Source organism: Trachypithecus francoisi, unplaced genomic scaffold (genome assembly GCF_009764315.1).
Source record: "Trachypithecus francoisi isolate TF-2019V2 unplaced genomic scaffold, Tfra_2.0 Lachesis_group5, whole genome shotgun sequence".
Taxonomy (NCBI): Eukaryota; Metazoa; Chordata; class Mammalia; order Primates; family Cercopithecidae; genus Trachypithecus; species Trachypithecus francoisi.
In genome coordinates this window covers 32424454-32449523 of record NW_022681470.1, presented here as the reverse complement: position 1 = coordinate 32449523, position 25070 = coordinate 32424454, and the positions used below count along the sequence as shown (strand labels likewise).

General features: G+C 44.4%; 1 protein-coding gene across 1 annotated transcript in view; it reads left to right on the top strand.

Moving 5' to 3' along the window:
* The first annotated feature begins 705 nt into the window (after positions 1 to 705).
* The window catches only part of TNR (tenascin R), a 425799-nt gene continuing 401434 nt past the window's right edge, over positions 706 to 25070 (top strand). Inside the window, exon 1 of the mRNA XM_033199012.1 lies at positions 706 to 1237. The gene's annotated coding sequence lies outside the window, so the exon portion shown is untranslated. The remainder of the gene's footprint in view (positions 1238 to 25070) is intronic.

The following is a 25070-nucleotide window of genomic DNA, read 5'->3' as shown; positions in this document are numbered from 1 at the left end:
TGTCCAGTAAGCAAGTGGCAGACTGAAACTAGGACTCAGGTTTTTAGATGTAAGTATTAGGACTCTTTCCGGGAGGCTGTATGCCTGTACATTTAAAAGCAAATGTTAGATATCCCTTATGAGCCTATGAGCAGTGACCCCTTGATGTTCCTTCTCTGCCAAGGTTCTCCATAAATGTGCATCAAGGTCACTTCTGTTTCTACCTCTGAGATGATCTCAGGCCATATCTTTTCAGATAGTTTTCTTGCTAGCTTTAAAAAAAGCTATATTGTGGAGTTGGATGAAGGGCCAGCTCCCTGTATTCTCTGCCTCTTTAGGCATTCCCATGCCTAAGGTCGTGCTACGTATACACATACTTCACTTGGCTGCAGACCCTGACTTTTTGGAGGGTTTCTTCTGCTGAGCGAGGACCTCAAACCACTTGAGAACCCCACGACTCACCTTATTCCAAAACATTCTATCCCATATCCCAACCACTCGCCCATCCCATTCTACCCTGGATTTCTCCTACAATCATGGGCAAAGGATCTGCAAAAGCTTCCATCCTCCCCCTTTCTCTTCCTATCTGGGTTGGTCAGAGGGAATCCTCTATCTTCTTCAGGACCCTGGCTATGCAGAGGCAGCCCCAAGAGTTGGGTGCGGGGAGTATTCCTGAGCCTGAATCTGGACTGTTTAAGAGGATTTATAATGCTTTTCTTTTCTGTCCACTAGGGGGCTGCTTGTAGGGGGATGGAAAAAACGGAGGCTTAAAAAAAATCATGCTGCTGAAATTTCAGCAAGAGGGGAAAAGAGAGAGCGCGTGAGAGAGAGAGAGAGAGAGAGCGAGAGAGAGAGCAAAGCAGTCTCAGGCTTCCTTCTCTCTTTCACGTCAGAGGCAGGAACCGACTGTGCTAAGGCTGTTGGCTCAACACGCAGAGGAGACAGGGGCAGACCCAGGGAGAGTGAGAGAAGGGGGTCCTCTCTGACCCAAGGAATTACCACTAGTGGAGTGAAGCCACCTGACTTTTTGATCTTATTTTGGTTACCTCCTCATTCTCCTTCCACCCGTAGCCCTGACAGCTTGGGTTTCATTTCTTTCGTGAAGCCTTATCTCTTCCTCCCAGAAAAGGAGGAACGGAAGAGAAGGGAGAGAGGTGGGCTCTCTAGGTGAGTGCATCAGCTGGCTCCAACCTGAGCAGACAAGAATTTTCTTCCCAGGAAGCTCCTCTCGCTCCCCGGCCGCCCACCCCCAGCCTGGGTAAGTCCGGAGCACTCGCTCCTTTGATTTTCTCGTTAACGTGATTTCAGCACCAAGGAGAGCTATGAGATGCATTTTGGTTCCTGTGTGTCTGTGTGTTCCTGCAAGGCATTTGGCACCAAGGTTACATCTATTTCTCTGCTGCCAGTAGAGTCGGGTACTGCGTAGAGAAAAGAAAGGCGCAAAACTATGTTTACCGAATTAAAGGGGGATGTGGACTCTGGCCTTGCGGGTGTGTGTGTGTATGTGTGTGTGTACTGTTGCATAAGACAGGTGAGGTCTGAGCTAAATTGCCGGTGGTTTCTGCGTGTCTCCATGTAGGGCTGTTCTTTTTGTCTGTAGATAAGAGAGAGGGTTTGGGGAATTAGTCGTGCACCTTCTTTAACTCTCTCCCGACAAGCCATCCATGGTGAGAAAGAGTTGCAAAGGAAGCCTTGGGGGTTGGGAGTGGAGGTAGAGTTAAAAGTTATGCACCTCTGAAAGAGCTTTAAAGAGGTGGTTTGTAAAATATCAGTTTCCTATCTTGCTGTGGAGAGAGACCAACCTGACCTTTTACTTTCTCTCCTGGTGTGAACCCATGGCAAGTGGGCAGGTGCAACAGGTGAAGCTCAGGCTGGGGCGGCTTTGGGGGGCTGAGGTCCCTTCTGACTTCATGGTTGTAGGAAAGTGCTAGTGTCTTGAGCTTGGCAGAGATTGGCTGGTGTGGGTTATATTACATTTGCAAGGAGGCAGGAGGTACCCTCCACTTTTCTGTCATCCTTGGCTATGGGTGGTTGGAAAGAGGACAAAATCTGTTCTGCCCTGTTTTCTGGGGCATCTGGTAGTGAAAACAACTAAGAAGAAAGGTTTGTCTCTATATGTCTAGGGCAAGCAGAAACAAACTTAGACTTGTCCCAGACTCAGGAGGGCTTCAAGAGGTACTCTGTTCTCCTTCAGCACTGAGAGGCTCTGCAAACAGTAACTCATTATTACTTAATTCTTCACTGCTACTACTTTTTGCAAGGTATTATTCTATCTCTCCTGCTTTCTGCCTCTCTGAAGTATGTTCAGTCAATTTCCTGCATCTGCTTTGGTATTGTCTTGGAGACAGTATATGCCTGCCCCTGCCCCATTCAGTCCTGGCCACGCCTACCTGATTGAGTCATTCAACAAGTGGTGTTGAGGATTTCCTTCAATCATTCAAGTCTCCGTGGAGCCAGCATCCTACAGGGAACTTGAAAGAGATGTGGCTTGTTGTAGGAGCAAGTTTTCCCTTGATTTGACCCCTAACTATTTATGATTCTGGTCACTTTCTTCAAGTGTGTTGAGACAGGGGAGATACATACGCAGGGTGGGGTGGTTTCACTCTTTCCAACCCCAAATGAACCCTAGAATGGTGATTCTTTGTCTTATTTTTAATTCAGCACCATGGGCCCCTTCTCCAAGATGAAAAAAACACTCTCCACCTCTGGCTGGGAGCCTTCTGGGTGAGAGACATAGTTCTAAGTGAAATGGCACCACTTTTCTTTTTTACTATGCTTGCCATTGGATCCAGAAATCTTAGCATCTCCCTAGAATGGCAGGAAGTAGAATGCATCCAGGAAGAGAGTGAAGTCAGAGGTTGTAAGGGTAAGGAAGAAAGACTGAAATAGATAAATGCAGAGCATCAGAAACCAACACTGACTCATTCAATATTTTAACACTCCAAACCCTCCTGTCCTTGAAATCTTCCGGTTTGAACAAGCGAGTGGATGGATTTCTGCATGACACATCCGTAAGGATTTTTTAAAAATTATGCCCTTGCAGTGGACCCTGTCCAAAGCTACCGTTTATTACTGAAGTCACCATACTTAGTGGTCGTTATCTTATTAATGCCCTTAAATTCTCTGGAAAAAAAAGTGCTCAGTGACATTATTGGACCCATTTTATAAATGGAGAGACAGATGCTTAAAGTGGGAGGCCAGAGGATAGCAAAAGCGGAAATAGAACTTCTAACCTGCTAATATTCCCTCACCTAGGAAATGCAGTAATGTTCATGTGCAGGAGAGAAGGTATGAATTGCTCCCCAATGGGTAGACTTGTAGCCACAGCCTTTTAGGGAACTCAGTGTGGAGCAATGGCCTCTCTCTGGTGAAGAATGAGAATCAATCAGAAGTCTCAAGGTGCTGCTGGCCTTTACTTCTCAGCTAATAAGATGGCCAAGAGTCAGGTAGAGAGGTCTCTGGGCTTACTGCAAAGAGACAACCCTGGGCTGGTGGCATCTAGGCTGAACTGATGTCATGCACCTAATTGCCACATCACTGTGCCCCAGAGATCCCAGCTGAAGCCACCCTATCTGGGGCATGTTGCTATAGATGTCTTGGCTTTGGGTGTTAGGTGACTGTTCTCTCTATGAACATTTTCTGGGACCACCTTCACTGAGTCCTTTGTGGCTCTGAATGTGGCAAGGATGACTAAGGAGCAGGAGAGGACTGGGCTCTGACCACGTATAGAACCACTAGAAGAGGAGTGGGAAACTGGATGCAAACTCACTTTACCTATAATACCACTTCTGCAGCATTCCTGGCTGTCACATCTGGCCAGAAATCTGGAGAAAAAGTCACTAAGTTCTCATGCCCAACCCCACTTCACTGTGCAGGGGAGACTGCTGGGCTGCCCCCCAGGACTGGGGAGATGAGGAGTGGTGGGGAAAGATGGAAGGAGGAGGTCAGCTGCTCTGCCCTATTCTCCATGGCCATAGGTTGCCATCTTTTACCTGGAAAGGGCCACTGTTACTTTTTTTGTTGTTGAAAAAAATGATGTGTAATTTGTATATAATAAAATGTGCTGATCTTAAGTATTCAGATTAAGTTTTGACAATTGTGTACACTTGAGTACCCCAAAAAAGATGCACAAAAGTTCTCTGTGCTTCTTTCCAATTTTTCCCTCTCCCAACCCCATCACTTTCTGACTTCTATCAACATAGCTTATGCTGCTACATTTTGCAGTGGAAATGTATTGCTGAATGTATTACTTAATAGATGTGGTATGTAAACCCTAGACTTTCAAGAGAACACCTCAGAGTTCTGAGGCTATTGTTACTGGGTAAGTAGCAAAGATGTGGGAGGGGTACATTCTGCACCCCAGCCTTAAGGTCATGGTGTTAGAAAGCCAAGTGGTCATTTCAACTGTGTTTATAGAAACCAACAATCAAATGTGAATAGAAACTGTAGAAGCTCCTGCAGGCAACTGCCTCAGAGCTGACCTGAGTTATTTGATGGAGTTCATAGAGATGATTTTGAAATTTTTATTAAAAACTTAGAATTCGATATTCCAAGTTGGTGGCTGCTCATGAATCTCCCCATCTGGGCTCCAGGAGAGTGAGCTGAGGAAAGAGTATCTATGTGAGCTTAGTAAAGAAAGAAAGAGGAGAGTTCATTATGATAGAGCTTATGCCATGAAATTCATCCCTATCCACAAAGGTCATGGTGGAGGAGGGTGCTGTTTCTCTTTATTTAAGAGTAAATTTAGAACCAGAAGCCACTTACAGAAACCCATGTACCAACATAGCTCTATCCAGGGATGTCTCCATCCACCCTGCTCCCATCCCTGGGTTGAGGGCTGGGTAAGGTATTACTCTTTTGCATTTTACCATCAAGAACTAATGGAGTTATCAGAAGGTTTGGTAACTTTGGTGAATGTGTGTTTGTGTGTGTGTACATGTGTGGTATCAGCACACGTGTACAAACATATATAACCAGTTTGGACACGTTGCCTGTCCAATTCTCTTCTACTCTGTCCCTCATTTAAGGGTCACTGGATAAAGATGGGGAATTTTGTGCACCATTTGTACATAGGGTCTTCCACAAGAAAATCAGAGTTTCTGGCAGATTAATCAGTAAATTAGAATCTTTAGTAGAGCTTAAAATGTGTCCAGGTAGGTCACAGACCTATTTACATGTTCAGAAGGTGCTCATGTCCTCTGCCTCTCTCCATTTGGAGACTTTACTATAGCACCTTCTTCCAGGGTTTTGCCCCTTTCTGGGGTCACCTGCCTTTGAGAATGTACTCAATGCATCCAGCCAGCTCTTTTAGGAGAAGGCTCCTGAATCATCTCTGCCAGCTGGGATCCCACAGAGTAAAGTGTTGGTTGCTAAACCACCATGTCATAGCAAGTTAGAAGACAGCCAAAGTGAGGACTCCCTAATATGGAAATACAAAGTTGAATGATGTCCACAAGCCATTTCCAGTAGGTGATTTGGCAGAAGTACAGAAATACACTTTTGCCTCATTTTGATTATGGGCTATGCTAATAAAGATGAGATTTCCTACCTAACTAGAGTTTCATCTTCTTAAGAGACAGTCCAGTGGGGAAGGTGGAATTGGAATGGGGTTGTTCAAAAACTATTTCCAATCACATGTAAGAACCACCGTATTTTTGCCTTGGAAACACGACTTTGAGTTACAACTGTATTGGTAAATTTTGAACACATCAAGCTAATAATATGCCAGTTGGCAAAGGGAATTCAAGCAATCTTGTTTTTTTTTTTTTCTCTTTCCCTCCTTTTTAAAAATATAGTTCAGTGACACTAAGTACATTTGCATTGTATGTAACCATCATCACCATCATCCATTTTCAGAACTTTCTCATTTTTCCAAATGGAAACTCTGTACACATTAAATGCTAATTCTCCATTTCCTCCTCCCCCAGCCCTTGGCAACTTCTACTTCCTATCTCTATGAATCTGACTATCCTAGGTACTACTTGTAAGTGAAATCATACAATATTTGTCCTTTTTTAGCTAGTTCATTTTATTTAGCATAACGTCCTCAAGGTTCATCCATGTTATAGCATGTATCAGAACTTCCTTCCTTTTTATGACTGAATAATATTCCACTGTATGTATGTACCACATTTTGTTTATTCATCCATCCATCAATGGATGCTTGCATTGCTTCCTATTCCCCTCCTTTAATTCTTGCCAATTGCCTCTGCTTTACTCTCCAATGAAGTAAGAAAAGGAAACTTTCTTGTTATGACACTCCCATGAGTTAAAATTGTTCCCTTTCGCTATGAAGTTCAAGCAGGTGACTTCTTGGAGGCAAATGGAGGAGGATACATGGGGCTGGTACACATGAATGAATTGGATTTATCTTCTATATTCAGAATCTCATTGCTAATCAGTACAACAGCCAAAGTTTAAGTGAGCATGGAGGCTAAACTGTCATCTATTCTCCCCGCTCAAGTGCCCCAATCTTATCCCAGAGAGGTACTAGCAGGCAGGAAGAAGTGCAGCCCTCGCCCTTGGGGAGCATGTCTCTGGGTTACGTATTACAAGGTGAGACTTCAAAATGGGGGAAGGAGTTCTGGGGTCAGGGACAAATGATCCAACAGACCTATTACAGTTTATTGAAGGGTTCCAGCCTGGTCTCCTAGGGACCCCTATCCTACAGCAGGGTACTGTCAAGGGAACCCCAACTTGGCTTCTATAATAACGTCTCACGCTCTGGCTATAAATGACTCAATAAAGGTTTATTACCAGGACCCAGGAGGAAGTTGTGATTACTTAAATCTGGATGTGTCCTCCTCAAACCACATGGTATGAGGAAAGACAAAGGGGGAAGCCTGGAACATTGGTCCTAGGACATTATCAACCCAGGATGGCTAACATTAGCAACATCTCTGGGCTGGAATTTGGTCTTTGACCCTAGTCCACCTAAAAATTCACATTCCTGAGTCCTGGCAGCTTGAGTCTTTCTATGGCTTAATGATAAGGCTAGCCAACACTTACTGGGTGCTTACTATAAATTTTGGCCAAGTGTTTGGCACAAAGAATGCCCTTAATAAATGTTTTCTGTCTTTACTATTAATGAACATTTTAAATACTTTACATCATTTAGTGAGTAAAACTTTATGATATATACTATTGTCACCATTTTACAGGTGAGAAAACTGAGGCATAGTGATACTAAATGACTTTCTTCTGGGTTGAACAGAACCAATAGAAAATCAGAAAGTTTTTATAAAGCCCTCACATTTTATAAAACCAAGCTCTTGAGGGGTTCAGAGAGGCTAACGTCCATGCCCAAGGCCACACAGCTCGTAGGTGGCAGGGCTGGTTTTCGATCAAATCTGTTTGGAACAGAGCCTACTTTGTTGGTGTTGTTGTTGTTATTTTTGTTTTTGTTTTTGTTTTGTTTTGTTTTTCAGACAGGATCTCACTCTGTCACCCAGGCTGGAGTGCAGTGGTGTGATCATGGCTCACTGTAGGCTCCACCTCCTGGACTCAAGCCATCCTCCCACCTCAGCCCCCTGAGGAGCTGGGACTACAGGCATGCACCTACATGCCCAGCTAATTTTTTGATTTTTTTTTTTTGTAGAGATGGGGATCTTTATATATTGCCCGGGCTGGTCTTGAATTCCTGGCTTTAAGTGATCCTCCCACATTGGCCTCCCTCCCAAAGTGCTGAGATTATAAGCAGAAGCCACTGCACCTGCTCAGAGCCTAAGTTCTTCCACTCTCTCTGCTGATTGTATCTTAGTCATCCCTCCCCTGCTCTGGGCCACATGTACACAGAGCCCATGGGGTAAAGGCATCAAGAAGCAAGACCTGGGAGTTATTAACAGGAAACTGAACTTCGAATTCCTACGCGTCCCCTCCTTCCCTCATCCCCAAAAGCCTATAGAGATAATCACATCTTCTTTAAGTTGCTTTTATGAGAATTAAATAGGTCATGAGTACAAAGTCCCTGGTACAGTGTCTGGCATGGAACATGTCCTCTAGCCCAGATTGTGCCACCTGCTATTTAATATGGCCTGGGGACTGGGTGTAGCTCGGGGTACTTGGTATTTCAACAAGGTAGCAATTATCTGGGCCGACCTGGATTTTATATGCTCCTCAAGTGCTAATGGGTTGGGTTGGCCCTTGTTTTACATCACCTTGATTTTAGAAGCATATGTTGGCTATTTTTTCTCCTACTCTTTTAGCACCAAGAACCAATCTGATATTTTTAAATACCTGAAAGGTGCCTCTTCCCAATTAATTACATTGAAATTGTACTAGACTGAAATTAATTCGAGCCTTAAGGAGGGTTTCTGAGCCCTATTCTGCAGTTAGCCAGATACCATGAACATTTGAGTTTCCTTTTTTCTACCTTCCCCTCCCTCCAGGTTCTTCTGCCATTATGAATTTTATTTATGAAACATTTTTCCTTCCTTTATAATTATGTTTTCCATAAGAAGAACATCTAACAGCCACCTCCTGGCTGGGCTAGAGTAATTGTTTGAATTTTTTGACGATGTGCAATTTCAAAGGTTTGAGTTTATATAGATTACTTTGAATTTATCTCCACAAGTGCATCGGGAGAGAAGCTGCTGCCTGCTTCATGAAGTATTGTAAGGCCTGTAGCCACTGAGCACTGGCATTTGTGTGGATAGTCTGTTTATCTAAATGGATTTCTGTCAAACATACACCATAATAAACCAGATTTTGCCAGCTTGTCCTGTGTAAGTACCTCCTGATGTTCCCTGTGAATTTGTCAATACCAAGGTCAGCTGTGGTGCCTGGGCCCAGGGACAGGTGTGGAGAGAAGATCAGCTGACAGTCACAGTGCCCTCTCTCCCTCCTCACACTGGTCAGCTGTGAGCCAGGGGTGACAGGGCACAGGCAGACAGAGGAGAGGGCAGCGCCAGGGCTGGAGAGCTCATGTCTGTCCAGGTGCTGGGAGGAGAGATGGCCAGCTGGGCAGATGGACAGGGCCCTGAACACCAGATGAGAGCCCCGCAAGTGGCTATGTTGAAAAGGGCAGAGGCCAGAGCCACCTATAAAGGGACTGTCTCCTCACGGTGACCCAGTCTGTGCCACAGAGAGGTGGAACTTGTAAAGCAAGCCATAAAGCCTCCCATTCAAAGCCGTATATATTTATAGAGATATAAATGAAGTTTAATGCCAGTGAAACTCACTATAAAAGCAAAAGACTTCATCTGTATCTATACTTCAGGTGCAGATCAATGCAGGGCTTCCTGCCTTTCTGCAAATGAGAGCTATCTGTGAGCACGTGTGCCCACTCGCTCACACATAGCCCAGCTGCCTTGCTCTGGAGCCAGCCATGGGATGGGAGGGACAGAGGTCTTTTGAGCATCTGCAAGTGAGGCACCCAGCAACGATGCGCTCCCCTTTCCTGCTAGGGCTGTTTAGAAACAGGAAGAAGAAAGACAAAAAGGGAAAGGCACTGCCAAAACCAAGCTGCTTCAAACAGTCAGGAGCCTGGCTTTAAATAAAACAATTTGAGGCAGGTAGGGCTTTTCATCTACCTTGGAAGCTGCCAGGTTTCTGCTCCTCAGACCTCCAGATGGGATGTGACTGCAAAGCCCACCTGACCAGTTCCACCGTCTAAGTGTCTCCACTGACCTTGCATCCCCTGCTGCCCATGCTCACCAGGCAGAAACACTCAATGAAACTCTGACCAACAAGAGTTTGAATCTTGGCTCTGCCACTTACTAGCTGTGTAACTGTGGGGAAACTAACTGTGGGGAAATCCATTGACTTCTCTGAGCCCAGTTTCCTCACCCATGAAATGGGGTAAATAGCTCCTACCTCTCAGAATTGCTGTGTCTCTTAAATGAGATGTCATTTTCTACAAAAAGACGTGTAACAGCCCTTAGCACATAGAGATTCTTCAATTAATAGAGTACTCACTTTGTGGGAATTCCAGACAGGAAGTGTGTATTTCAAGGCTGGAGATCAGGGGCACAAGGTTGCCCTCATATATGTCAACATATGTTGACATATCTTCTCCCCATGGAGTGGAGGAGGCCCTATTTGGCCTGAGGTTGGCTGCAGGAATGAGACATTGCATTCTTGAGACAGGCAGTGGCCTTGAGCCCTCTTCCCTTCTCATGCTGTCACCAGCTCTCCCTGGCTACAAGGCCTCTGAGCTCAAGGGAAGGTTGGCTGACCAAATAAGATAGCTCTTATCTCCATGAAGTTGCCCTTGGTGGGGCCTGGCTATGTCCTCATTACTGACTCCCTCACAAGGAAAGAAGCAGCAGTGTAACCCACTGGGGCGTGGTTTCCCTGGGAAGTGTGTCTTGGCTAACTAGGGATGCCCTTCCATACTGGACCCTTGAGAGGTCAGCAAATCATGCCAAGGGCTTGAATTTCGTTGTGGGCCACCCTTCATCCAGGAGCGGGGCCAGGTGAGATGTTCTTGAAGGGAGGAAAGCATGCTGTTGATCTGCACCGTGATCTGTTCCAAGTGGGGTGTGGGGAGGAGACCACTATCAGTCAATCTCTCATTAAAAATGGTCTGAGGCACCATGCCTGAGTTATTAAAATGCAAGGCAAGAGTGTGCCATGCCCTCCCCTCTACCCCTACCCCTTTTTCCATTTGTGTTTTATCAGCTTAATTTAGTGAGAATGAGAAACACAGGCAGCCATTCTTGGAGACCGGGAGGGAAAGGGACGAAAGTCCCGAGAGGGCCTGGGGTGACTTCTCCCGCCATGTCTTCACTCTGACCCAACAGAGCCCTCCCAAGCAGCATCCTTCTTTGTGACTGAAGGCCCAGGAGATAGTGAGAAGGGCAGAGACCTCTCTTTCTCTCTGCACTCACCCTCTTCCACTGTTTTCACTATTTCTTGTGGGGAGGAGGGGTCCTGTGGGCCTCTGGCAACCACACCTGACATTCACTAACTCTGTGACAGTGGGAAATCTGGGAAAGGACCCAGCTCCCACTATTTGAAATGTTTTGACCTTTTCATTTTAAGTTCTTAAGGTCAAATATTGCTAAAGAGATTATTTTCCAGTGGCAAAAGCCTACAAGAGAGGAAAAATTGCATTTTTACTTCTAACGTTTTGCATCTCACTCCAGAGCCAGGCTCAGCAACTGGCCTGACCAGAGCCTGCCAGTGATGAAAGAGGAACTGTGGCAAATGGTTACCTGAGCTCTGATTTGGGGATGTTTAGGATCTCCTGGTTCAGAAATCACCGGCTGGGTCCCCAAATAGCTCCACCTCTATTTTCAATAGCAAAATAATTGCTAACGTCTACATGACAAAAACTATTTTCAGGCAATGATCTAAGTATTTCATGTATAGAAACTAACTGATCTCAACAATCTCTTTTGGAATGAGGTGCTATTGTTACCCCCATTTTACAAGTGGGGAAACCAAGACACAAAGTTTACAAAACCTGCCTGAAGACATGTGACAAACGGCAGAGCCAGAATTTGAACCCAGGGATTCTGTGCACTTAATGACTGTGCTGCCTCTGAGCATCACGCAGAAACCTTCCAGGTTCCCCGTTGCCAGAGAGTGGCACAAGGAGCTGGACAATTACAGTCCTTACAAGCTTGGTCTGAACTACAAAGGTCAGGTTGAAAGTAAGACCAGAACAGTCATTATTTCTCTATGGGGCTTGGTTCTGCCAGTCCTACCCCTCTTCCTTGGGGAGTCATTCTGTTTTTTTAACAAGGCCGCATCTAACTCTCACGAGATGAGAAAAGAATACAGGTCCAAAGTAAGTGAATTTTCTTAAATGGGTTTTCCTTCATCCAGTCTCACAAGGTAGTGTCAATTCTTGTCTATCCACAAAAGCCTCATTCACTTTGTGGCTTATTCACTTTGGAGATTATCTGGGCCAAAGTTGTAACTACTCATCCACTTGTGGGCCACTTCTTTTAACTCTGATCTGCCATCACGAAAAATGAATTCCTAAAATGGATTCTGAAATGATTGGTCCAGCTGGGCAGGAATATGGATGGCAGATACAGCCAAGCCCAATTTGTTCCTGTGGAGGTTTCTTGTTCAGCTGTGAGGCCCTAAATTGAGCACTAATGGTAGCCAGAGCCTCCAGAAGATTCAAGGGGAGGTAGGGGGTGCTGGTGGGGGTATGGGGCAATGCAAGGGCAGCCCAGGCATATCCCTGCTCTGGAGTCAGAGATGGAGATGACAGCAGGGTATCAGCAGAAGAAGCAGGTGGAATGTTCAGCACTTTATAGCCACTCACAACATGCCAGACACAGCAGCAAACCATGCCGACAGACTCATACCAGAGGAGGTGCACTGGGGTCCCGGCAGGCCTGAAAACCCCAGTGTAGGCTGGGTTAGAAGCTAGGGTTTAGTTCTTGCATCAGGTGCTGAGCAGAGACAGTTGGCAGGGGGGCGCATCACAGCTCTGGGTAAGGTGATTCAGGGCTGAGAACCCATGCCAGGCTTGGAACAACTACCCACAGGCAGCAGGACACAGAGTAAGCATGAGTTCTGGAGTCAGTGAACGTGAACCAGAATCTTGGCTCTGCCCGCTGTCCCCCCTTAATGAAATCATTGAGCCTCTCTGAGCCTTCATTTTCTAGTCTCTAACATGGGAATAATAATTACTGTCCATAATTTTGTGAAAATTGAATAAGGCAACATATATAGGACTCTGGGCACTTAATTGGTACTCTGAAAATATTTATTCCCCCAGTAGAAATAATAATTTCCTGCATTTTGTTTGTGTTTTATACTTTTCATAGTCATATGCTATATTTGATCTGCACAACCATTGGTGAAGGTAAGCAAAATGACTGTTATTAATTACTTCCAATTTATACATGGGAGAATTGCTATAGAGTTTCAGTGACTTGCCCAAGATAGCACAGGGCAATAAGTGACAGAATTGAGATCGCAACCACACTAACCCAGACCTGTCAGTTGAAACATTTATGGTTCCCTTTGTTGTCCTGTAATTGGGCTGGTCATTGAAATCACAACGGTCAAAAAGACCCACTGTTCCGATGGCCAGAAGACAGAACCAGCTCTGTGGGCTCTGCAGTATCTCTGTGGATACTGGGCAGGGCCTGGGGTGTCCTTTAGAGACTTTGGTACCAGGTCTTTCAAGTCCTCTTATTTCTACAATGTGTTCTGAGGTAGCTTCCTTAGTAACTTAGTGCTGAATGCTATAGAGGACAAGCTTCCTTTAAGTCAAATATCGTTGGCTTTCTGCTCCCAGACAGACATCTTGGGAGCCTGAGTCACTGAGCATGGCCACTGCAAAGGAAGCATCTTCCACCTCATTCCTCCACTAACCACAGAAGACAAAGCCTGTGTGTGCTGCAGATCAGTAGCCTCAAATGTTAGCTCCACAGAGAAGCCCACTATAGTACTCTTATGTAAAATAACTCTCCTTGTCACCACTCTCCCACTTTATTTTTGTTTATCACATTTATCACCAGCCAACATAGTATATATATTTGTTATTTCTTCCTTATTGTCTGTTCCCTCTCAACAGAATATAAACCTGGTGAGAATAAAGACATTATCTGTCTTACTCACAGTTGCATTCCCAGCCTGGAATTCTGTTGGCATTCAGTAAATATTGGTTGAGTGAATGAACAAATGGGTTTTCATCCAGTGTTCTCTATTTCAACAAGCTGTTATTAAAGATCTTCTCTGTGCCAGTCATTTCATTAAAGGCTGAAAACCGTGGTTTCACTAAAGGTGAAGTTCAGTGACAGATGGCTCCCTGTCTTTGAGGATCTTCCAATCTGGTTGGAGTAGAGGGGGAGTCACAAAGATAACTTCCTAGCATTGTGCTAATGTCTAGGAACCAGCTGTGTCAAGTAGAAGAGGGAAGGGTGACTCATTCTGCTCAGGGTATCTTATTAAGTTCCACGAAGGAGATGACAGGTGGGTTGCATACTAAGGGTGCGTAGGGCTTTGCCAACCCAGAAGGGGCACTCCAAGTAGAAAGAACAGCATATGCAAAGGCTCAGAGTCCTAGAAAAGGCATATTGGAAGGTAACCAAGAAATGTGATGTGGCTAAAACAGAGAAGCACTGGGCCTTGGTGCACGTGGTAGTGAGAATGGTGAGATGATACTGAAAAAGGAGATTGGAATTTGGTTTTCCCTTCAGAATACTAATGGAGAGAATTACCAACTGCTCAGAGTACCTTAGGCATGAGATCTTAAGCTACGTTGTAGGATGCAAGTTTGTTGCCTCTTTCATCAGAGAATTACAGGAGCAACTTAGCTCAATTTTATTCACGATGGAGATGCTCTTTTATGTTAGTCACAGCTTTTACTGCAAGATCTCCAAGTCCAAGAGTGATGGAAGGACTTGGGATGAGGAGATGGGACCCACATAGCTGCCAGATTCCTCATCTTTGGTAGAATGCTGGGGGATGCCGTGCTGTTCTCGTTTTAACAACTTAAGGCCAGTTCCCAGCCACCCACAGTGATTCATTCATTCTAGATAGTTTCATAAAAATGACACCACTCAGATTGGTAATATAGAGATTAAAAGCAAGATTGTTTAGTGAGAATGAGAGATACAGAAATAAATGAATGAAAGAACAGGAAGGGAGGGAGGGAGGAAGGAAAATACTAGGCATGGTGGCTTATGCCTGTAATCCCAGTGCTTTGGGAGGTTGAGGCAGGGGATTGCTTGAGGCCAGGAGTTTGACGGTGCAGTGAGCTATGATCTCACCACTGCACTCTGGCCTGGAGACAGAGCAAGACCCTGTCTTGAAAGGAGGACAGAGAGAGAGAGAAAGAGAGGCCTTAGACCAGAAACTTGAATGCTCATTCTGTTTGCTCTAACTGTGGCTTATTTAAGAAAATTGTCCATTCTGCTTGCTAAATCCCTTCTCTTCTGGAAAGAGGATGTGGTTGGGAGGCTCCCATGCCAGGGGCTCCACTCCAGGAAAATGCTTCCCTATTGATTTATGTGTCAGCAATTCAAATGGGGGTATTTATACTGCGGCTGAATCACCTAATAAAAATTTAAATTATTGTTAAAAAAAAAAAAAACGGAAGGAAGGAAAAACTCCTCAAGGAACAACCTGCTAAGGAGAATAAAAAATAGCCACACATAGGATATGAGGACCTCAGGAAAGGAACTGGAACACTAGGGTTGTGAGGTTCACCAAGATGTGCCTCAGGTCCTTGCATTTCTCCTCTTGAATGCCTCTCCCTCTGATCCAAACACTTCTCCAAGGCTTCATCACTCATTAGCTCGGGAGCCTGGGTAAATAACAGGCATTTCTCTCTTACCTATTCTGTTCCTTGAGTAGGAGGAAACAATGGAATCTCAAATATCACCTATGCAAAGCTCTTGGAAAGAGCATAACACATAGTAGGTACTCAACAAATATTGATTTCCCTACCTCCTTTCCCCAGTGTAGGATCCCATATTCAGCTGCTTCTTCAAAGGCCATGCCCTATAGCCTATTAAAATCTGATTGCAGCCAGCCGCTGTCCTACTTGAAAGGCCCTGAGCCACTAAATCACACCTATGTATAAATGATTGATAATGAATTAATAGGTTAGTGGTAGCACTTATGGAAAGCAGAAGGCAAGAACCAAAGGAAGCTTTAATGGCAGAATGTTAGAAACCAGTTACAGGCTTCTGTAGTGAGAATTTGGGTGATGGGGCTTCAGCAGAGTTCCTTAAATCATGCCTGCTAGGAAACCACCTCCCTCGTTACCTGTAAGGACAGATGGTGCACAGGGTCAGAAGAGCAGAGATTAGGACCCTCAAACTTTGGTCTTGGCATCAGAGGGCTTACCTACTTGCTGACCATATCCTTGACTTGACAGTGTCATTAACTGTACTGTCTCCAAAGTCTTGACTTCAGGCCTCCTGACAGCTTGTCTTTTCCTTCTGGCTCTAGTATTCCAACTCCAGCAATTACACAGTTGCAGCCTCTGACCTTGCCTCTCTTTAGCCATCCATAGCCTCACCCTGGCCTCACCTTAACCAGGCTTAGAGTCTACTATCCATTGTTACCACTGATCTCCTGCAGAAATCTCTCTGGACTTCTTTTCTTGTATTCATCTGGCAAAACTCCAACCTGGTTAAACCCAGTTTCTGGTCTACCCACACTTATGTCTGAACAACTATACATTGCCAGAGAAAAATAGATAGTTGTGCTGACTGTTGTCACTTAACAATAATGATCATAATTCCCAAATGAATACTAGAAATAGTCTGGCAATCTCACTATATTTTCCTAGTAAGTTACCTTTCCTGCCTCCGCAATTTTATTTCTCCTTTCTCAAGAGATGGCTGCCCTCCCTTTTTAATCTTCTCTCAGATGATGACCTTACCTTGTATTTTATAGACAGGCAGTCCCTCATCTCCCTGCCACTACTCCATACCTCTTGTTGTCCCTGTGCCCATCCTCTTGGCCTTCCCTTTTTATACATGGGTGCCATGGCCCTGCTTCTTGCCAAGGCCAACCCTCCCCAAGTGCCCTAGACCACACCCTCTCATGCTTCCTAAACCTCTGTTCCTGCAATTATCACCACTTGAATCCTCAATTTCTCTCTTACTACTTTGTTTTCCTGTAAGCATAGAAATGTGTTCTGATATCTCCTACCTTGAGAAAGTGAAAGCCTCTCTTGACTCTACTGTCCTTCTAGTTTCCACCCTATTTCTCAGCTCCCATCTCTAGCAAAACTTACTGGAAACATCACTGTTTCCAATTCTCACTTCCAGTCTCTCTTCTCCCAAGCAGGCTTCCATCCTCACTACTCCAAAGAGACTGCTCTTGTCAAGGTCTCCAGTGAACTTCATCTCATCAAATCTCCTGGTCATTTGTCTGTGTTAACTTGGTACTTGGCCTGTCAGCATTATTGGACAATTATTCCTCCTTACTATTGGGAAAACGGGTCCATGATAATTATTATGGATACATTTGGGGTTTTAAACAAAGATCTCATGGATCCAAAGTTTTAGGCAATGTGGACCTCCTAAAAAGATTCACAATTTTGTTTTACTCCATATGGACTGTTAAGTAGACAACAGGGTCAAACAGCAAGGTCATACAGTCAGGAGAGTTCCCTTGGCTTTGCTTAGGCAGTCCCCTTCTGAGAGCCTGGCTTCTTTCTCTGGAGCCATCAAGGAATAGGCAGGGAGAAAGGATCTTCCTTTCAGTCCAGTGTTGATCTGTGGCTTCTTCATGCCCTTGGAGTGCTTGGCTGTCACTCCTTACATGCCACATTGGGGCTCATTCAAGCTGATTTCCCCAGCCCTGCCCACTTCCACCTCTCTGTTGATTTACATATAATCAAGGGCTATTTGTCTATCATATTTACTTCATGAAAAAGTCATTGCTTTAAGGATTTCATAACATGCTATCAAATAAATTATTTTGAAAAAATAATATTTTAAAAATACTCAGCCTTTGTGATAATTTGTGATCACATTTTGTCTTTCAATTTTTCTTTTATATTTTATATCATTGGCCTGGATTTGGTCTTTAAAAGTCTGAACCTCAAATGCAGATCTTGCTCAGGCATTTGCTGACCTACAACCAATGAAAAAGATGTTTGCTTAGTCACAGAGTATATTCTGCTTTGCAGAGGTACTTTCTCTGACCACAGACAAGGAGGGTAGTTTCATTCCTTGTGAAAACTCACTGAACAACACCCTCAGACCCTTATTTGACTACAGGCACCTTAGGAGATTGAGGAGGGATATTTGAGATGCAACTTTACTTTCATATTAAGGTTCAGGCCTAAACTGCAGAAAATCTATACAATCACAATTTTTAACTTAAAACATTAATCAGCAACAACTTGGACTTCCTCCTACATATCCAAAGATCCCACCAAATATATTGCTGCTTATCATTTCCTGGTCTTCTATAGCACTGCTGAGTATAACATAGTGTAGATGCCTGTATCATCTGAGTAACATGATTAGTTGGCGGGTGTTGGTATGGCCTTTTATTACTTATCTGTGTAATCTTTGAGATGTTCTTGAGGACTGGTACTTTAGCATACCCAATAGCACTAATAACTTTATATGTTCTTCTGTTATCATATTTACTATCATTTAAGTAATCAATTTTCTGCTCCATTTATTTGTCCATTCTATGAAAGAAGTGCTGGAAACCTCAGGGTTGCTCCTAAACACTCTAAACCCTTTTTTTTTCTTATTGCATTTTTTATGAACTTGGCACCTCTAATGCTTCCTCCCATCACTCCACTTTCGTTTCCATGACACATTCTGAAGTACAGAAACACAAACACATTGTAGAGTCCTCAAGTAAGAGACACCCAGGCTTCAGGAACTGTCCTAGGTGCTGAATATCCAGCAGTGACGAAGGTCTCTGAGCTCCTGAAACATTCATTGGGGAAGACGTGTAACACATCCATCGCCAAGTTCTATTGACTTTACCTCCTTAGTATCTCTTACATCAGGACATTCCTCTCCATTTCTAGCCCGCTAGCACCTTAAACTGCCTTCGTCTTTCTCTTCTGCTATTAAAACAAGTTCCTATCTTCCCCACATCCTCTCTTGCCTGTTTTTCCCCCCAAATTTTGATCCTTTATTTTCTTTAGAATAAATCGTTGCCATGACTATTATTGATGAAGAAACAGATGTCACTGAATTATTGAGAGCTATGGTCATCATGGATGTTAACATCTGGGATGTGTTTTGTGAACACTTGTGATTTTAGGTACAGAATTTAAGGTGGTGGAAGTTGTGTCTGTTGAGACTCCTGATGTTGCCATTTTTGACAATGCTGTGGTTTTCATGGTGATGACTGTCATATTGCTTAAGACTGAGGAAACTAAAGTTTGTGATAATTCCACAGTGCTGTGGGAAGGTTCACTTATATGGCTAGAAGGCATACGTTGGATATTCTAGTTCTAGAGATTGGGAAGTTCAAGATCAAAGCACTAGCAGATTCATGTTTGGGTGAGAGGTTGCCTCCTGCATAGATGGTACCTCTTCATTGCATCCTCACATGGTGGAAAGGGGCCTGTTGCTTTTTCCCAGTCTATTCTCTACACTTTCATTGATGGTATCAGCAATATGTATATCTGATCATGTCACTCCCCTCTTAAAACCTTCAAGCACTTCCCATTGATCTTAGGACATAGGCGAAAGTTCTTAACGAGGCTCTACATTATCCAGTCCCTGTTTCTCTCTCTAGCTTTGCTCCCTCTCACACCCTGAGCTCAAGCCACGCTTGGCTGTTTTGTGAGTTCCCCACATTCCCTAGTGTCTGTTCTCTGTTCTTCCCCTTTTTCCTCCTTCCCCTCCCCTCCAGGCCATTTCGCCATACCTTCCTGCCTCTGCCAAACTCATTTTTATCTGAAGATCTCAGCTGAGATGCCCCTTCCTTCAGGAAGCCATCCCTGGCTCCCCAGACCAAGCCAGGTGCCACGGTTACATGTTCTCATAGAACCTTCTAAGTTTCTTTTTATCATTTGAAAATTTTAAAGTGTGAAACATAACACATACATAGAAGTGTACAAAAAACATAAACATTAAATTTAATCAATAACAATAAATCAAATTCCCCATGACCACCCTTCAGGTCAAGGAATAGAACATCACTAAGACACCGAGAAGAACACCCCGATATGGTTTGGATCTGCGTCCCCACCAAATCTCATGTTGAATTGTGATCCCCAGTGTTGTAGGTGGGGCCTGGTGGGAGGTGACTGGATGAGGGGAAAAGATTTCTCATGAATGGTTTAGCACCATCCCCATTGGTACTGTCATCATGATAGTGAGTGAGTTCTCACTAGACCTGATTGTTTAGAAGTATGTAGCACCTCCCCCTCCTTGCTGTCTTCCTCTTGCTGTGGCCATGTGAAGTACTGGCTCCCCCTTTGCTGTCCACCATGACTGTAAGTTTCCTGAGACCTCCCCAGAAGGCAAGCAAATGCCAGCATCATGCTTCCTGTGCAGTCTGCAGAACTGTGAGCCAATTAAACCTATTTTCTTTATAAATTACCCAGTCTCAGGTATTTCTTTATAGTAATGTGAGAACAATGATCACATTACTAATGAGAACCCTGATCACAAACCCTCACCTCCATTGGCAATAACTGCTTTCTTGGTAATAATTTCCTCACTTTTGGAGGGTTTAGAATTTATAAGCATAGAAATATATACAATTTATATATCCAATATCAATTTTCTCAAATTTGCTCAAAATATTTAAAATAAAAATATATCCTCTATAAACATATAAGTTACATATAAATTTGTCAGTTATTTCCTGTTAGGAGCCAAGAAAAAATAAATTTATATATTTAATTATTGAGACAAAATCTCACTCTGTTGCCCAGGCTGGAGTGCAGTGGTGTGATCTTGGCCCACTGAAATCTCAGCCTCCTGTGTTCAAGTGATTCTCAGCCTCCTGAATAGCTGAGATTACAGGTGTGAGCCACCATGCTCAGCTAATTTTTAAAAAATTATTTTTAGTAGAGACGGGGTTTCATCATGCTGGCTAGGCTGGCCTCAAACTCCTGGCCTCAAGTGGTCCACTCGCCTCGGCCTCCCAAAGTGTTGGGATTACAGATATGAGCCACTATGCCTAGCAAAATAAATGTATCAGTTTGGAAATATATATATATATTCTAACCATATATATAAGACTGCTTAACTAATATCCATGTTTCCCAGGAGACTGTAAGCTCCAAAAGAGAAAGGATAGAGTCTCTTTTGCTCACCTTTGTCTTTCCAGAGTCCTGCCCAGTCCCTAGTGTGTAGTGAATCCTCGATACATATTTGGAGACTGAGTGGAGATGACACCCAGGTAGACTCCAGGTAAGGGCTGAACTCTTATGAGAGTCCTTCTAAGGACCTCTTTTTAGAAGGGGGCTGCAAATTGGGCATTAGGGCATCCACTGTGTATAAGAAACATGTTTAGATGCCTCTGTCATGTTCCTCCCAAAAACCTTAAATAAGAAAGGTGATTAAGAAAGTTATGTGGGAAAATAATTCTGTCTATTGTACATCTTTCTATGTATCTGTCTGTTTTTTTATTTATCCAACCATGTAATATTATACAAACGCACACCTATTAAAATATATCAGAGGCTGGGCGCAGTGGCTCATGCCTGTAATCCCAGCACTTTGGGAGGCCAAGGTGGGCAGATCATGAGCCCAGGAGCTTGAGACCAGCCTGGCCAATATGGTGAAACCCCATATCTATTAAAAATACAAAAATTAACCCATCGTGGTGGCATGCGCCTGTAATCCCAGCTACTTGGGAGGCAGAGGCAGGAGAATCGCTTGAATCCGGGAGGCAGAAGTTGCAGTGAGCTGAGAATGAGCCACTGCACTCCAGCCTGGGTGACAGAGCAAAGCAAGACTCTGTCTTGGGGGGTGGGAAAAAACACAACTATATATATATATATATATATAGCCTGTACTATATATATACACACACACACACACACACACACATACACACACACATATATATATAGCCTGTACTATATATCTATAGTATACATAGTATCTATAGTATACATACTATATATACATAGTATATATAGATATATAGTACAGGCTATATATATAGAGTTGTGTATATATACACAGGCTATATATATACACATATATTTATGTGTGTGTGTGTGTATGTGTATATATATATATATATATAACAAAAATAGGCCAGGCACAGTGGCTCATGCCTGTAATTCCCCAGCACTTTGGGAGGCTGAGGCAGGCAAGTGGCTTGAGTTCAGGAGTTCAAGACCAGTGTGAGCAACGTGGTGAAACCCTGTCTCTACAAAAAAACACAAAGATTAGCTGGGCATGGTTGTGTGCACTGGTAATCCCAGCTACCTGGGAGGCTGAGATGGGAGGATCGTTTGAACCTAGGAGGCAGAGGTTGCACTGAGCTGAGATGGTGCTACTGTACTCTAGTCTGGGCAACAGAGTGAGATCTTGTCTCAAAAAATTAAAAAGACTGGAAAAAATGAGCATGGTAGAAGAATAGGGTGGGAAAAATGGTTACTGTCTCATAAGCAGGCATAAGTATTGGCGTCCACTCATGACCTACAGGAATAAACCCTTTCCCTGTCAGCAACTTGGACTAGAAGATGGCGAAGAAATAAACTGTGTCTCAGGGATTTGATTCATGAGGCAGAAAACCCATGGCGGGATCATGGAAACACATGAATTATTCACAATTCAAACCGATAGGGGAAGGAGGAGGAGGGGAATGACCAGGAAAGAAACATCAAGGAAATGAAACCCTCCATGGCCAGGGAGGGCCCTGGAGGGTGGCAATGGGAACAGCCTCCCAAGGGCACCAGGCCAGAGTGGTGGAGGGAGGAAAGCCCACCGGTGACTTGGACATGGGAACTGAGAACACCTGGAGGGAGTGAGGGTGGTCTTGCAATCCTGGGATGGGTAAACTGAGGGAGTGTTCCTACATCTGAAAGTCAGTCACAGCTGGGGTAGCAGCCCAGCAGCTCATGATTGGGTTTAAAAACAAATTCTGATGCCAGGCTCACTGCTGTCCTGTGATTGCAAGAGAGGGGAAGCACATCCGACCAGGGAGGCAGGCTGGTCAGTGGGGCGGGGGAGGGTGCTGATGGATCTGAGAATCAGGGGAGTGTGGACGCGCAGGACGAGAGCAGGTGTCACCCTCTAGGAAGGGTTACTTTTCACTCCAGTTGATTTGAGTGTGTGAACAGGGTTGGGGAGCTAGGGAGAAAAGACAAGGTTTGTTCCTCAACACAAAAGAGAGACTTAGGGTTGTGCAGAAGAGAGAGGGAGCCCATGGTGAGTAGGAGAAAAAGGTGAAGGCAGGTTTCAGGAGCTGAGTAAGGCAGTACAGAATGAAGAGAAGCCCACAGCATTGTCAGGAGCAGGATTACAGCTAATGGGTTTCAAGAGACTCAGTTGGGAGGCAGCTGGGTGGAATGGGGGTGAATCGGTCTGGTTTAAAAACCTGGGTGGGGTGAACACAGCCAGTACATGTTTACTGCCCCACTAAGAGCATAGCACAACTCAGCATGCCCACATGTTTGTTGAGCACTTACTATGCAGCAGGCTGAGCATACAGAAAAAGGTCATCTCTCAAAGAGCTTACATTCTAACTCAAGGAAGTAGATAATAAACATGTAAACAAATAATCAAATAAGATTATTTTAAATACCCAAAAGAGCTATAGAAACAAGGAAATAGGGTGCTTTGTTAGAGACTCACAGTGTATGTGGGAAGTAGGGGCAGGGCTACTTTAGCAAGGGTAGTCAGGAAGCGCCTGCCTGAGGAGGTGGTATTGAAGCTGAGCCCTGAATGATGAACAGAAGCCAGTCTTGTGCCTATCTGAAGAAAACAGCAGAAAGCAGAATGTAGCTAAGCAATGAAGACAAACACGCATAAGACAAGGGTCCCATGTCCTCACCATACCTCTGCTTCCTTCATCTGAAAAATGAGAGGGTTGGGCAAGATGATTGCTAAGCCCTGCTCAGTGTGCTGTAAAATCTCAGAAAGTCTTCATGGAAAAGGTGGTACTTGAGCTGTATCTGGAAGAAAGATCCTTAGAGCGCTAGCGTGGTTATTTAAACCAGCACAAAAGCTATATAGTTTTCTAAAACCTTGAATGAGAACAAAATGGGAATATCTGCTTCCTCCTGATTGAGGTGTAATCCTCCTTCCTCCACTGGGCAGGAAACTTCTGTCCTAAAAGGCAGCCTTGCTCAAACTCTGTTGCCTCTGGAAGCCTTGTTGCACATTAAAATCTATTGCTTCCTGCTCCCATTGCAGAATACCTCTATTTGACCACTTATCTCATTTTGCCTTTTAAAATAGTTCATAGAGTTACCAACCTGTTTAAGCATCTACTTCCTTTACTTATGTGTAAACTCCTTGTTAAGCTCTGAGCCCAAGCACAGTTCCAGTCTCGGGGCAGGTGTCCCCATGGAAGTTAAAGGACCAAATGAATTGTGGATGTATTAGTCAGCTAAGGCTGCCATAATGAAACACCATAGCCTAGGAGGTTTAAACAACAGGAATTTGTTTTCCACAGTTCTAGAGACTAGATGTTCAAGATTAAGGTTCAAGCCAATGAGGTTCCTGGTGAGGGCTCATTTTCTGGCTTGCAGATGATCAACTTGTCAGTGTATCCTCACATGACAGGAAGAGAGAGAGAGCACAAGAGAGCAAGTGAGCTCTGGTCTTTCCCACTTCTTATAGGGATACTGATCCTATCTGATCAGAGCCCTACCCTTACGACCTCATTTAATCTTAATTACCTCCATAAGGACCTTATCTCCACATTGTCACACTGGGGTTTAGGGCTCTAATGTGAGTTTTGGGGACACATCCAGTCTATGACTGTAAGTGAGGATATGAGTGAGTGAGACAGCGCTAGAAACAGTCCAGGTCTCCCTCTTTGGGCAGAAACGTGTTGCTCAGCAGGGCTGTCCTGGAAAGGCAGCAGGCAGTGCCCTGCCCAGCAGGCACCTGCCACTACAGGAACTGTTGTGGAAATGAGAAGATTTAGGAAGAAACATACTTGACTCCAACAGGGTCCCACACAGGGCAAGTAAGTGGAATCTGATCCTGGTCTGAGCACTGGTTTGAAGAATGGGTAGAGTATTAGGAGTAGGGTAAGAAAGGGACAGCAGGTGGGGAAATAAAGGAGAACTTGCTGTATCTCCCAGTGGGGTCTCTGCTACCATTGTGTCCCAGTCACAGCCTCTCTAATCAGGGACACTTGGGCTTGGCCATCTTTCCTGCAAGATTGCAGTCATTCTACTTGAGCAGCCAGGGGCTAGGCAAGAATAACAGCAAAATGAATGAATGTGTTTTTCAATGTTTACTTCATCCCAGGACAATTCTAAGCGCTTTATGTGTGCTAACTTACTGCATCCTCATACTGGTTGCCTCATTTTCATGAGAAAACTGAAAGAGATGAAGTACCTGCCTACGTTCTCACAGCTGGTGATGGCAGCTGGGAACCTTGGCTCAAAACTCTGCAGTCAAGACGCTGACGGCTGCACAGGCTCCCTCAGGGCTGTGGCCTCTGCCACTGTGCACGCCTTCCAATGGGGTGCTGCAGTGTGTGGCTGGGGGAGGGGTGAGGACCTCTCTGCTAAGTCACAGTAGCCCGAGCTTCTA